At 39.2% G+C, this 14526-nt stretch overlaps 1 protein-coding gene across 2 annotated transcripts in view; it reads right to left on the reverse strand.

Annotated features, from left to right (window-relative positions):
- rbfox3a (RNA binding fox-1 homolog 3a) overlaps positions 1-14526 on the reverse strand; it is a 165904-nt gene that overhangs the window by 139851 nt on the left and 11527 nt on the right. The window lies entirely within an intron of this gene.

Consider the following 14526-nt stretch of genomic DNA (forward strand, 5'->3'; position numbering starts at 1 on the left):
GAAATTGGTTGCCAGTGTTATTCGACATGTACTAAGGATTATCTTGAAAATGTTGGTCAATCATGGAATCACATTTAACTTTGGATACTGGGGTATGAGTTTTGCAAGCTTGGGCTAGTTGGATGCCATCAGTAGCTTGTTTGTTGTGAACAACCAAAGAGATATCCAGTTTTATACCATCCACTATACTTTGGGATGTATGGCTGACATATCTGCCATCATACACACTGAAATTTGTATTTTTAAATTTCAAAAATATACATTATTTATAAAAAAATCTTTATATACTTACATATTCACTGGAACAATTTGATTTTGTACAGTCACTACACATGGAGAATAAACAAACCCAAGACATCTCTTATGTATATGTGACTTTATTTACATATATTTGAGGCACCCTGAGGGTCTGATTACTGAACTCTAACTTCACCAGAAAGCCCTTAGATGGTGGTCTTTCACCACCGCACCTTGGTGGCAGCTGTTCCAAGCTTTAGTGCATCCCTCAGCAGGTCGTCCTGAACCTTGGAGCATGCCAGTCTGCAATACTCAGTTGAGATCAACTCCTTGCTATGGAAGACCAATAAATTTCAGACAAACCAAGGAATATCATTCATCAAGTTGATGGTCTTCCAGGCACAGTCAATGTTTGTCTTGGTGTGTCTCATAGGGACTAGATTGTAGAGCACAGAATCCCATGTTGCGGAGCTGCTCAGGATGAAACTTGACAAAAACCACTGCATCTTTTTCCAAACTTCCTTTGCAAAGGTGTATTCCAGCAGGAAATGTGTGACAGTCACAAGCCCCTCTCACAAGTTTTGAGGGCAGAGTGCGGTGGCGCAGAGTCTGGGAGTTGATTAAAGATCTGATGGGTAGTGCACTTCTCAGCTCAGCGATATCTCGGTGCTTGTTGGAAAGTTCTAGCAATGAGGCATTTTACCAAATGACTTTGGTAGTCAGCTCAGGGAACCACCTGACAGGATCCACCCTCTCCTTTTCCCGCAGGGTCTCAAGTATACTATGTGCTGACCACTGCCTGATGGACCTGTAGTCAAAAGTGGTTTTCTTTGCAAATTTCTTCATGAAGGACAAGTGTTATGGAACAGTCCAACTCCTTGGAGCATTCAACGGCACCAAGGCCAGTCCCATTCTTCCCAACACTGGGTCAGGTAGAACCTGAGGCGTGAAGGTTCATTTAGGGGGCTTGAAAGTTATAAGTGAGCCAGAAAAGATCTAAAGAGAGGGCTAATAAGAGTCAGGAGGGAACATCAGAAGTTGTTGGTGGATAGGATCAAGGAAAACCCCAAGGTCTTCTACAGGTATATCAGGAATAAAAGAATGACTAGAGTAAGACTAAGGCCAATCAAAGACGGTAGGGGGAAATTGTGTATAGAATCTGAGGACAGAGGAGAAGTGCTTAATGAATACTTTTCATCAGTATTAACACTGGAAAAATGCAATGTTACGTAGAATATGGAGATCTAGGCTACTAGATTAGATGGGATTGATGTTGACAAACAGGTTTTAACAATTTTGGAAGATCTGAAAATAGATTAGACCCTTGGGCTGATGGGATTTATCCTCCTTATTCTCTGGGAGCTTTGGAAAGGGATCAGAGGAGATTTACTAGGATGTTGCCTGGTATGGAAGGTTTTACGAGGAAAGGCTGAGGGAACTGAGGTTGTTTTCATTTGAGAGAAGAGGTGACTTAATCGAGACATATAAGATAATCACAGAGTCAGATAGGGTGGACAGTAAAGCCTTTTTCCTCCGTTGATAAAGGGTTACACAAGGGGACATAGCTTTAAATTGAGGGGTTAAATATTTAGGACAGATATCGGGGTATTTTCTTTACACATAGAGTAGTAGGGGCATGGAACGGCCTGCCTGCAGCAGTACTAGACTCACCGACATTAAGGGTATTTAAATGGACATTAGACATACAATGGATAATAATGGAACGATGTAGATTGGATGGATATCAGATTAATTTCACAGGCTGGTTCAACATCGAGGGCCGAGTGGCCTGTACTACGTTGTAGCGTTCTATGTTCTATGCACATAGTGACACTTGGTGTTTGCGTACCGAGGGTCTACACACAGCTTGCTGCAGCTACAAACAAAGTTGACCATCAGGATGTAGGTGGCATTGGGTATGTTCTTCCCCCTCTTATTCAAAGTTTTGTACATGGAGTCCCTGCAGACTCCATCCAACTTACTCGTTTGTGTTCTAGGCAGAATGTCTTCATTGCTTTACAGAATTACGTTGTTAGTGAAGAACACAATTACTCTATAGGGTTAGAGTTATTTCACCTGTTGCTCCTCTGCCATGCATGCTTCTAATATGGAGATTATATGTTTGTTATACTTGAAGCCGCAGTTGTATGTAAGGAAATTTTCACATCTTAATGGGCTCCATCCTGTGTTCAAATTCACCTTTGAAATGGATCAGTAGAATAGGGTCTCCTTTCTTGATGGAACTGTTGAGAAACCAGCTGGGTTCTTTACTAAGGTCTACCACAAAACGACCTCCTAGTTATTATATACATTATCCTACAGTTCTACACACAGTAGGATTGATCTCATTAGCAAACATTTAAACAGGGTTTGTGCAGCTTGACGTTGTTAATAGTGTGTATCAAAACTATCTTGTGTGATAATGACTACCTTATTCAGCTCATTTTTCATTGTGCACTGTGGAAACTTGTAAACAAGCCTGACATTGTAAGTCTACCTCAGTTTACCCTGGAAGGTTTAGATATCTCAAAAGTTTGTTGACATCTCTTTAAGCAAAAGGCAACGCCAGCTGTTTCATGTTACCATTATGTAGTAATGGCTGTGTTTACTACTAATATGGTGCTGCTGTCAAGACTAAAATGTCTTCTACTTAACATTACTCATTTGAAACTGAATAATTCACATTGTTGTGTAATTTTGAAGGAGAATTTGGCTCTCAGGAGTGAGTGAGTTTAAAATTTTACAGGCTACCTCTCTGCCTTTGGTTCCTCCCCATAGGAAACTTCCCAAAGACATCCCCAACAACTTGGCTGGTTGCAACGGGCAAGTTACTTCCCACACCAAATCAATCACCCTACTCTTCCAAAATTCACAATTCAGTGTCCAGCATTAGATGTGATTCCACCATTGGACAATATTTGCTAAATAATGCTGGATGTGTAAAAAATGACGTTGACACCCAATTTAGGATGGTCAGTCAGGCTCACTGTGTGGTGTACTTGTGTGTACTGGAAGCTACAGAGGGACCTGTTCTTCGCAGATAGAAAGAATATATATATGCATTATAAGATAAAGTTGCCACCGTATTATCAGAGCACATGGCTCTCTGATTAGACAGAGTTGCCTGGTGGTAGTTTAACCTGAAGGTTATCTTGTCTCAGATGAGGGAAGAGGTTGAGAAGGACTGCCCTTCATGGTAACCTCAGCTGGTGTGGAATTAAAACCACTCTGTTGGCATCATTCTACATCTCAAATTAGTCATGCAGCCAACTGAGCTACACAACACCTGAACGTAGCATGCCTATTGCAAATGGAGGAAAAGAAATGGTTCCATGCACTGGTTTATTTCTCAAGCTAATGGTACAACCAAAGAGTCAACCTGCCTGGTTTAAATCAACTAGGAACATTTCAACCCCACGGCATCAATGTGGACTTCACCAGTTTCCTCATTTCCCCTCCCCCCACCTTACTGTAGTTCCATCCTTCCAGCTCAGTACTGTCCTCATGACCTGTCCTACCTTCCCACCAATCCACTCCACCCTCCCCTCTGACCTATCACCTCCATCCTCACCCCATTCACCTATTGTACTCTCTGCTACCTTCCCCCACCCTCCCCTCTGACCTATCACCTCCATCCCCACCCCCATTCACCTATTATACTCTTTGCTACCTTCTCCCCAGCTCCACCTTCTCACCCCTCCCCTTTTATATCTCCACCCCGGATACTCCCTGCCTCTATTCCTGATGAAGGGCTTTTGCCCGAAATGTCAATTTTCCTGTTCCTTGGATGCTGCCTGACCTGCTGTGCTTTTCTAGTACCTCTCTAATCTAAACTCTGCCTGGTTTAAAACTGAAACAAAGCACTGTATTTAACTGTCAGTTGTCATTATCTGGTGCATTTTCCATGGCAGGACCCTTACCAAACAAGAGCCCATTTGGCAACTAATCAGCATTCTTCTCTCATACAGTATTAATGTCTTTTTCCCTTTGTGTTGATCATCCTTGTGAATTGTCCTGATGAGATCAAGGTGGAAGCTTTGCCAAAATATGCCTTTTCTCAGAGAATACATTTATTTATACTAATCACCTTAACACTCCAATATAGTTGTAAGTTCCACATTCTACATCCCCTATACGGGGATTGAGCATGCTTTTTAGAACTGAACTCTGGTCTGCCAGACCAACATCTGAAATTCTAACGCAGGTCAGAACCATATGGAAACCCAAATGGTAAGGAATTTTAAACCTATACAATATGTTTAAACACTCTGAATCATCCAAACTGTCATGGAATTTTGATGGAAAAATCAACATGCCATTTTTCCAGACTCTCTCTCGCTCTTTGTCCTTCCCCCTTGAAAGTTCAGAATACTTGGGACTTAAGCCAAAATAAGTGTTAAAAAACCAATGGCCATTTGAGGACTAGATCTCAAATTCAGCAAAACAGAAAGGTAATTTTCAGGATCTAAACAGAGGTCTTTATTCCACTATGCAAAGAGCAAGAATGTTTTGCTTCTACTTAATGTAGAGGTAGAGATGGAGGGACAGGGAGGGTGGGAGCAGGAGAAAAGCTCTGTGGTATCTTTTATATGAGGTAAAAACAAGGACAGCAGATGCTGGAAACCAGAGTTTAGATTAGACTGGTGCTGGAAAAGCATAGCATCCTCGGATGCTGCCTGACCTTCTATCTTTTATATGAGTCTTGCGCCTACACATACAGCTGACCGTTTTGTACCGATTTGTGGTGAACTACCCATTTCATCAGCTGTCTTTCTTGATAAACAGATTGCCAATAAGGAATAACTGCACCACTTTTAACAGAAAAAGTACATTTTCAAAACACCAAAGAAATTCAAGAAAATCAAAATAATAACAGTCATGAAGTTGAACTTGGCATTTTTCGATATTGATAATATGCCTGACAGAGCTATCTATAAATCCTGCTGCCTCTAATTTTCACAATAATGTGAAAATATCAGTTGGTGTTGACACGTTGTGTCTGCCTTTCGGAAATCTGGTCCACCCAGTTACTGGACTCTGGATATATCCTTTGGAATACATTAAAGCAGGGACACATCTGCCTTTGTACACATGGAGATTAGAAATTGAACCATGTAGAAAGTGTTAGTGGATGTTTCGCAAGTCCTAACAACATTTTTTTTTGGAACAGGAGGTGAGATTTAAGACCATTGACTGTTGGTGGGTAACTTTGAGTTGGCATTTATTCAATATCACTTTACAATTTGAACAATTTGTTGTCTTCCCTGAACTGAATGGATAGTTAAGATTACTTTAGCAATTCCATGCATCACATTTCTGATCAGATAGTCTAATCCAAAGTCTTGGACTGTGGTGTTCTGTGAAAGCCACGAGTGGGTTCGCAAGAACTGCTGAGAATAACCCGCCCTCTGCTTTTCCCTTTTGGGAGAAGCTAATGGGCTTCCTGTTCAATACTGTCGACTAATGGCTTGAGTGAGATCAAAAACTTATCATGAAGGAAAACGCTTATGGACCAACCTCAAGTAAGAGATACAAATATCAGTATTAACAAGTATTCATCTAGATTCTCATCAGTGTTCAGAAATAAATTTGTGAGATTAAAAACTGATAATGATTTGAAAAATACACTAGCGGACAGTTGGATAGTCCTTGAGTAGCAGAACCTAAGGGACAGTTATATCCCAATAGCTGGGGGGTTTGATTGCTCTAATTTTCACAGTGCATGTAGTTAAACTACATAGGCCCTTCAACCCAACCAGTCCAAACTGACCCTTCAAAGAGTAATCCACCCAAACCCATTTCCCTCTGACTAATGCACCTAACACTGTGGGCAATTTGGCATGGCCAATTCACCTGACCTTCACATCTTTGGACTGTGGGAGGAAACCGGAGGAAACCCATGCAGACACGGGGAGAATGTGCAAATCCCACACAGTCATCCGAGGCTGGAATCGAACCCGGCATCCTGTTGCTGTGAGGCAGCAGTGCTAACCACTGAGCCACCGTGCCACCCTAACTTTTCATTTTTTTTGCAGAAAATGGTAACTACTGAAACTTTGGACAAGGCAGTTAACAATTAGAGTTTTGGAGAAGCCTTAAGAATAAATTAGTTCAGAATAATTCCACATGGTTGGTAAGTTGAAAGATAAATGCCTGCAACACGTGGCGGAAGACTTAATACAACATTAGGAAGGCATTGTATTCCACACCTATAGCACTCTTTATGTAAAAAGGATTCATGTGCAAATTCTGGCCATGTATTTTTCTTTTAAGCAATTCCCCTCATTTTATATTCCCCCCTCCCTTGCCCTAATGACTCTGACTGTATATGCGATATAGTTCTGTGGATGTTCATAGTCTGTTAATATATTACAATGGCCATTTTTCACAGATGAGCATTGACAGTAAATGTTTCAATATTACAGTCCTGAAAAAACAAGAGAGACAGAAAGAGAGAAAAAAAAGACAGAGTGAAAGATACAGACAGAGAAACAGGTTGAGACAGTAAATGCAGCATTTAGGCAAAGAAATTTCTGGCCATGTCAGTCACCTTGTGAAATATAAATGAGAGCTCATACTCATACTGAAGAGATTGCGATTGTGGGGATTTAAATGAGAATGAAAGGTTTGCTTAACTTCGATAGAGGGAAGAATCCCCAATTTATTCTGCTACTTTGAGAGTCAGTTAGGGATTAGATGTTTTCCGACTGGTAAAAGAAAGAAGCAAGTCATCAGGAATTGAGAGTCACTTTGATCTTGAGTCCAGCGAATGAAATGTCCACTAAAAGGACAGAATGATGTATAAAAGTGGAGAGGGATTTTCAGTCAATGTAAATATTCAATGGGGAAATGTTTCTGTGGTTTAGAATATTGAGTTTGCCTCCCTAAAATTGCTTAGCCAATGTTGCTATTTGTTCATTTATTACAGTAAAAGTCTTGAAATCTGAAATCCTTTTGTGTTATCCTTCTACTTATTCATTATAAGTTCAGTTATCTTTCAAAAAATTATTGATATCCCTTGGATCCACAAAGCTGGTGACAGATAGAGGGAAAAATGCTGACAGGGACACCTGGAAAGCCCATTCTCTTCTTCAAATGATGCCATGAATGCTTTCATTTTCAGCTGAATCATCAGAACAAATAGTCAGGATATTAATTAATTTCACACCCAAAGGAGGCACCTTTTACAATGCAGCACAGCCAGGGCTGTAATGTAATACCAGACCAAATTACATGTTCAAGTCATGGATTAGGACTCAAAGTATTGACCCAGAAGCAAGAATACTATCTATTGATCCTCTTTTAATTTGTTCATTGTTGCAGCATTTGTACTCTTTATTTAATTTAAAGACAAATCAAATATCACTATCGAATAGCAGAACTTGCCACTAGCGTGCTCTCCAACCTGTAATTTTCTCAAATTTCAGGCAACTCATTGACTGGCGAGCACAGGAGCACTCTGCTTCCTCAACATTGTAGCTAAGATGAAGGTGGACAATATCTGGCATGGGCTCAGTGAGAAACAATCATAGGCTGCAGCTTGACTGAAATATACAGGGGATATATGCTTGAGACATGGAGATTTAAAATATTTGCACCATCAGGAAATGCTGCTCCACTTCAAACTATTTAAATGATTTTTAATGATCGATTTTTTTAAATTTACCAGTTTGTTCACACAAGAATTAAGATTTCAATGATTCTGCTGACAACATTGCCAATTAAGTATCCAAGGTGGTTTGAAACTCTCAGTTGTAGATGCCTTTCAACCCATTTCTCTGTTCTCCTCAATGCCCTGAACTGGTGCTAATGCTTTATGACAGCCTGAAGGGAACTGGTAGAACACTGAAAGAAGGAATTATGCAAAGATAGCGGCTGTACTCTGATTTGCATACTATTTTAAATGATTGAGCTGGCCAGCTGCTACAGATGTGTAGGTGGATCGTAATGTTAGATCTGCATCACTTCTGGTTTGTTTTGGGTGGGATATTGCAAGGTTAATGTCGCCTTAAACACTTAGGGATTCAATGTGATATTTTTAAAAATTGAAATGATTTAAAAACCCAGCATTTTAAGGGTTTATTGCATCTTAGAGGCAAGAACAAATACTTAGTTTATTTCTAAATTTGTAAATACTATTCTGTAAACAACAGTATCGTTCGTTAAAGCCTACTTCGAGTATTGAATGTAGGGCTGAACCAGCTAAGCATGGGAATCTGAGCCACAAAATCTTTCTTCATTTATTCCAAGTGTGCATTGTAATTATAATTCTTTAGCTGTAATGCTGTAATTGTAGACAAAGGTTATTTTGTAATGAGTTCTTCCTGCATCCAAAACAGACACCTAAAACTGTAATAGACGACAAATGTTTTATAGTTAAAATTGATGGACTGAAATGTTACTTAACAATCAATAATTCATTTAGAAGCAAGAAATTCCAGCAAACCATTTTATCGGCTTCATTCCACTGATACTTAATTGAATTTCATTATTAATTCTTTGTACCAAGTGGAGTTGGCTGAAAGGGTTAACATCTTCACGTATAGCAGCTGGCCAAGTCGCAAAATCCAATGCGTGGAGAGAAGCTGATCATTACAGAGAGCTTGCTGGACAGACATGAGGGCTTTTATGGTGCAGTAGTAGCCCCTTACCTCTGGGCCACAAGATCCACCTGCTCCTTGTCATGTCAAATCTATTTTCCCTAATCAACCAGTTTAGAAATGTTATTATACACTACTGGAGCAGGGGGAACTTGAACCAGAGTCTCTTGGTCCAAGGGTAGGGATGCTACCACTGCACCATAAGAGGGCCCACCCCTCAGTCAAGTCAAAATAGATGCTGTATGGAGTTGATCACCATAGGCAATGAGATGAACAATTATTTGGGCATGTCCAAATGACAGCAATACAAGGGAAGATGTAGGTAAACAGCTTAATCACGTCCACTTCAAATTGATGGGCTGATAGGTTGATGGAATTGGGTGAAGACTTTTGAAACATTTCATGTTGTGCACATGATAATAATCTTTCTGGTAGTTTACTAAATTGGTAAAACAAATACAAGGAAAAGTAATTTTTTCACAGTTTCCTTAAAAATGAATGTAAAAGCTTGGGGATGATAAAAGATGTACAGGTTATACCTATATTGGCAGGTTAACTGATCCTGTTGTTAGTCAGTCCTGTTCTTATCTGCTGACTGTCATTGATATGATACCCTGCAAGTCACTGAACATGCAAACTGGAAATGAGTATCTGGAACTTTTATGAACAGAGTAAGAAAGTTGGTTCTTAACCAATCAGGTTGAAGAATTCTGAAAGTAACAGGACAGAGGCCAAGAAGGAAGAGCAAGTTAGAATTGGGTTACTTCAGTGTCAAAACAAGTACAGAATGGGAAAGATTGGATTAAAAAAAAGCAGAAGAAAGATTAAATTGAAAAAAAAGTAATTTGAATGAAATCTCCAATTAAAACTTTAATGAATGTGCTTACAATAGTCCACATTTCTAGTGATTAACACTCATGACATGTTTAAAGGTACTTTAAAAGATGTGACTTGTCTTAAGTTTCATTTCCACTGAGAAAGTGTAGGAGCTTCATTCTGTTGAATGCATTTGAATATGGAGTCAGACAACGAGATGCCATTTTCACTTAGCTAACAGCCTAGCTGCTGATCACAACAGCAGTTGTGCACTTCCTGCATTTAATTGTACATCTGACTTCAAGTGAAGTTACTGTGCCTCTCACATGAGAACTATTAGGCTCATTATAATTTTGACAACATACTTTGGGCCATTCTACTTTCTGGTTCCTCAAATTTCACTCATGATTCATTTTAAAATAAATTTTAAATTCGTCTTTGGCTGGATATGTTGTTGCAAGAAGTCTGCTTTATATATATAAAGTTTCATCTATGCCACAGCCCAGTGGTGTGGCTATGAGCTTTAATGGATGATTCTCATGATCATAATGCCTACATCAGCTTACCCTGACATTTTCGTTGTCAATTGATTTGAAATTTACAGACTCATGTCTAAAACTGTTTGTTCATTACCCATCTGCTGTGACTTAGCTTCCAAAAATGTTACAGATGTAACTGTTTCCATTATATTCTTCGGAAATGCATTTTTGATACAAATTGACACAAAAACGCACTTTGCGGGTTGTTAAAATTTGCTGCATCATATAAAACAAGTGTACAAATCAAAGGAAAACATTCACTGTTGCTGGGTGTTATGTTGTACATTACGGTAGCATTTGGGAAGCTGGAGCTGCTGTGTATCTACTTTAACCCCATGGGAAGCAGAGCACTTATTGGATGTTATTCATCATGGACTGTCAGGCTATCAGTGCCTGTGGACCTTAAGCCAGAAGGCTGTTGTTGCCTCCCCTCCACCAGGTTCTAACATACCCTGTTGTTCCTGATAGCATCACAACAATCCTTTAATCGAATTAGCCTCCAAGATGATATGAAACCTGCCCGATCTGTGTGCTGGAAAGCCAGTAATACAGCACTCCCTGCCTGCTCCGTCTTTATCGGGAAATTGTTCTGAAGTGCTATCGTCTGTAGATTTCCCTTTTGGAATGCTGGTAGTTGCGACTCAGCATATAATTGAAGCCATCAGTATGGCCATCAGCCAGACTGATACATTGCAGCTGATTAAAGTGAGTGGCTCTTAACCTGAAATGATTTTAAAACCTTTGGAAGGAAAAAAAACCTCTTGTTAAAAGAGACAGTCACCTTCCCAGTCTGCACAGTTTCTCTGAGCTATAAAAACAAAATCAACAAAATGGGTTTTACCTTTGAAAAACCCCTTGTGTATTTTTCTTTTCCAAGCCAGAGATAATAAAGGATTTAAATAATGAAAAGACACTGCACTAGCTGACAGGATGTAATTAGTTCCTGACTGGTTAAAATGAAGAATAAATGTTTAACATTCAGTGTGACTGGGCAATTCTCTTTAACATGCCTAACTCTAAATGGCATGACACTCAAAAAAATGAACAGGTATTTTAATATTTGCAAATGATTTTTTTGAGGAACTAAAATGGTGCCTGTGCTATTCTCCAATGCAGCTGATGAGAGTTATTCTCGCTCCCTATATACATAACATGAGCACTATTAGATTTGCTGTCATTTTGACAGCACATTTCAAGCCACAATGATTTTTGTTTCTTTTAGGGATTCAAGCTTATTCTAAAGAGTGGCCCATTCTTCCAGTCTTCAATGGAGTTCCATTATGTCCTTTGCCATTGATTCATTTCCATTTTTTTAAAAACATGTCTTCAAAAGTTTTGAAAATAGCGAAAATGTACAGGTTGTTTTTTTCATGTGGTGTGAAGCACTTAAAAATTACAAACTTTACTAAAACTTTATTGAATGTTTTCAAGAAGGCATTAGATATAATTCTTAGGGCAAAAGAGATCAAAGGTGAGAAAGTGGGAAAAGGGTATTGAGTTATATAATCATACTGCATGGCGGAGGTGGTTTCATAGGCTAAATGGCCTTCTCTTGCTCCTATATTCTATGTTGCTATATTTTTTTAAAAGTAGAAACGCCACAAATTGTATTATTTGGGACTACGTTTAACTCACCTCGCTAACCCATACACTCAGTTTGTGTAAATCCCTTAAACATTGCAAATTAATCCCTTCAACATTGTAACTGAGCTTTACTGAATTATGACTAGGACTCCAATGACATCAACACCAAAGTTCTTCGAAGAAACATACATGTCGATGAAACATAACGCACCTTTAAATAAACAGGCACCCACCTCGTCCTCATTTCATTTGGGAGAAATTTCCAGCACAATATGCATCATGACACTTAGAATTTAATTAAAAGGTGGTGCTCAGAGGAGAACCCTACCTACCCAATAAAAAGAAAATCCAAAGGCAACAAACAGAACTATCAAAGGATTTGGATTAAAGGCCAATTTCCACCATAGTTTCAGATTATTTTCCCAAATGATATAGTAACTTGCTATTAATACTGAGGAAAAATGAGTGATTTGTGCAGTGATAAAATACAAAATAAATTATACAGTATTTCCTTGATGCATAAAATGTATTTTTCCATTAATTTCTAGATTATAAAATGCAGAGTATTCTGAACATTCCTCGATTTACAATTTCAGAGATTTTCACTGGGTCTGCCTTAGTCTTGTTGATAAATTGCCAGTGATACTTAGAATATCGCTTCAGTTCCATTCACAGATTCAGAGGTGTTCCAACCCTGAGTGTAGGAAGCTGGATGGCAGCTCCAAGTTCTTGCATTCGAAGATATGAATTAGAAAGAGAAATAGGCCATTCAGTCCCTAGAGTCTGCTGCATCATTCAATAATGGCTGATTTGAATGTAATCCAAAATTTACATATCTCCCCCACCTCGATAACCTTTCAATCCATTGCATAACAAGACTCTTTCTCCCTTAAAAATATTCAAAACTCTGCTTCCACCACGTATTCAAGATGAGAGTTCCAAAGACCCTCAATCCTCAGAAATTTGTTTTGCCTAATATCAATTTTAAATGGGCAACCTCTGATATTTAAGCAGTGACCCCTAGTTCGAGATTATTCCATAAAAGAAAACATCCTCTCCACATCTACCCTTCAAAATCTTACACGTTTCAACCAAGTCATCTCTTACACTTCTGAACTCCAACAAATACAGGCTTACTTTGGCCAGTTCTAAACCAACCCAGTTATTCCAGGTCCTGGTCTGGTAAACCTTCGCTAAACTACTCTGATGTATTTATAGCCTTTTCCAAATGAGGTGAGCAATACTGTACACAGCACTCTGGAAACAATCTGTCTTCTGTACAGCTGAATCATAAAGCTGCTTTTGTGTTCAATTCCTCTCTCAATACATTATCACATTCTATTAGCTTTCCTAATTACTTGTTGTAGCTGCATACTAACCCTTTGTGAATCATATGTGAGTCAAATCCCTCTGTATCTTAGAGCTCTACAACGCCTTAGCGCTTACATTTTTTTCCTGCCAAAATAGATAACTTCACATTTTTCCCATGTTACACTCCATCTGTCTCATCTTTGCCCACACACATAAACTATGTATATCTTTTTGTAACCTCATGCCCTCTTCACAATTTTTTTTTCTTAGTTGGTTTTGGGTTGACAGCAAATTTGACAACCATACCTTTTGCTGCTTCATCTAAATCATTAATTTAAATTATAACCAGTTGACGTCTCAGCACCAAATGATGTGGCACATCATTTATTCCATCACACCAACCTGAAAAAGACTAATTTACCCTTACTCTCTGCTTCCTATTAGCAAGCTAATATGCCTTTCCCTACACCATGAGCTTTTATCTTCCACAATAACCTTTGATGTCACACATATTCAAATGTCTTCTGCAAATCTGAGTACAATACATCCACTGGGTCCCCTTTATCCATGTGTTAACTTATCAAAGAACTCCAATAGATTTTCCAAATATGACTTCCTTTCAATAAAAAAACCTGGTTTTTCTGCCTGATTATCTTGAACATGTCTAATTGTTGTTTTAAGCCATCTTTAATATTAGGTTGTAACATTTTCCCTATGACAGATGTTAAGTGGCCTGTAGATTCTATTTTTAGTCTCCTTCCCTTTCTCAATACAAGTTATATTTGTTATCTTTCAATCTAATTAAGGGAACTTTGGAAAGTTAAAACTAATACACTATCTGAATAGGCATTGCCTTTTAGACCCTAGAATGAAGTCCACTGGGTTCTCGTCACCCGCAGCTTCAACATCCAACATCCAATCTCTTGGATCTCATGTGCCTGCTTGACAAATGTCTGAATCAACAAGCAGGAGGCTGGAAGAACACAGCAAGCCAGGCAGCATCAGGAGGTGGAGAAGTCAATGTTTTGAGTGTAACGCTTTTTCAGGAATGGAAGTGGGGGTAGGGGAGCTGCAGATTAAGAAATGATCAATGCCTAACATCAGGCATGTCCCCATTAATCTTCCTCTTGAGGTCTTCAATCACACCTTTCATATTCTGTTACAGCTAGCCCTCCCCAGTCTTTCAGCAAATATTAAACCTGTTGCACACTCCTAGCTTCCATTTCCTTCATCCCCAGGCTTTTGATACCCTGTGCATGCCCAAACACTTTCACTCCTGGCCCACGGGAAGCCCACTGACTGACTCAAGTCCCCATCCACACTCTCCCCAATCCCCTGCCAACCAAACCCCCATGATACATATTCTACCCATTTCTGAAATCAGTCCCTCCTTCAACTCTGGTGCAAATTTGATGGTCTTCTACCTACGGGTTTCCCTT

Source organism: Hemiscyllium ocellatum, chromosome 25 (assembly GCF_020745735.1).
Source record: "Hemiscyllium ocellatum isolate sHemOce1 chromosome 25, sHemOce1.pat.X.cur, whole genome shotgun sequence".
Lineage (NCBI taxonomy): Eukaryota > Metazoa > Chordata > Chondrichthyes > Orectolobiformes > Hemiscylliidae > Hemiscyllium > Hemiscyllium ocellatum.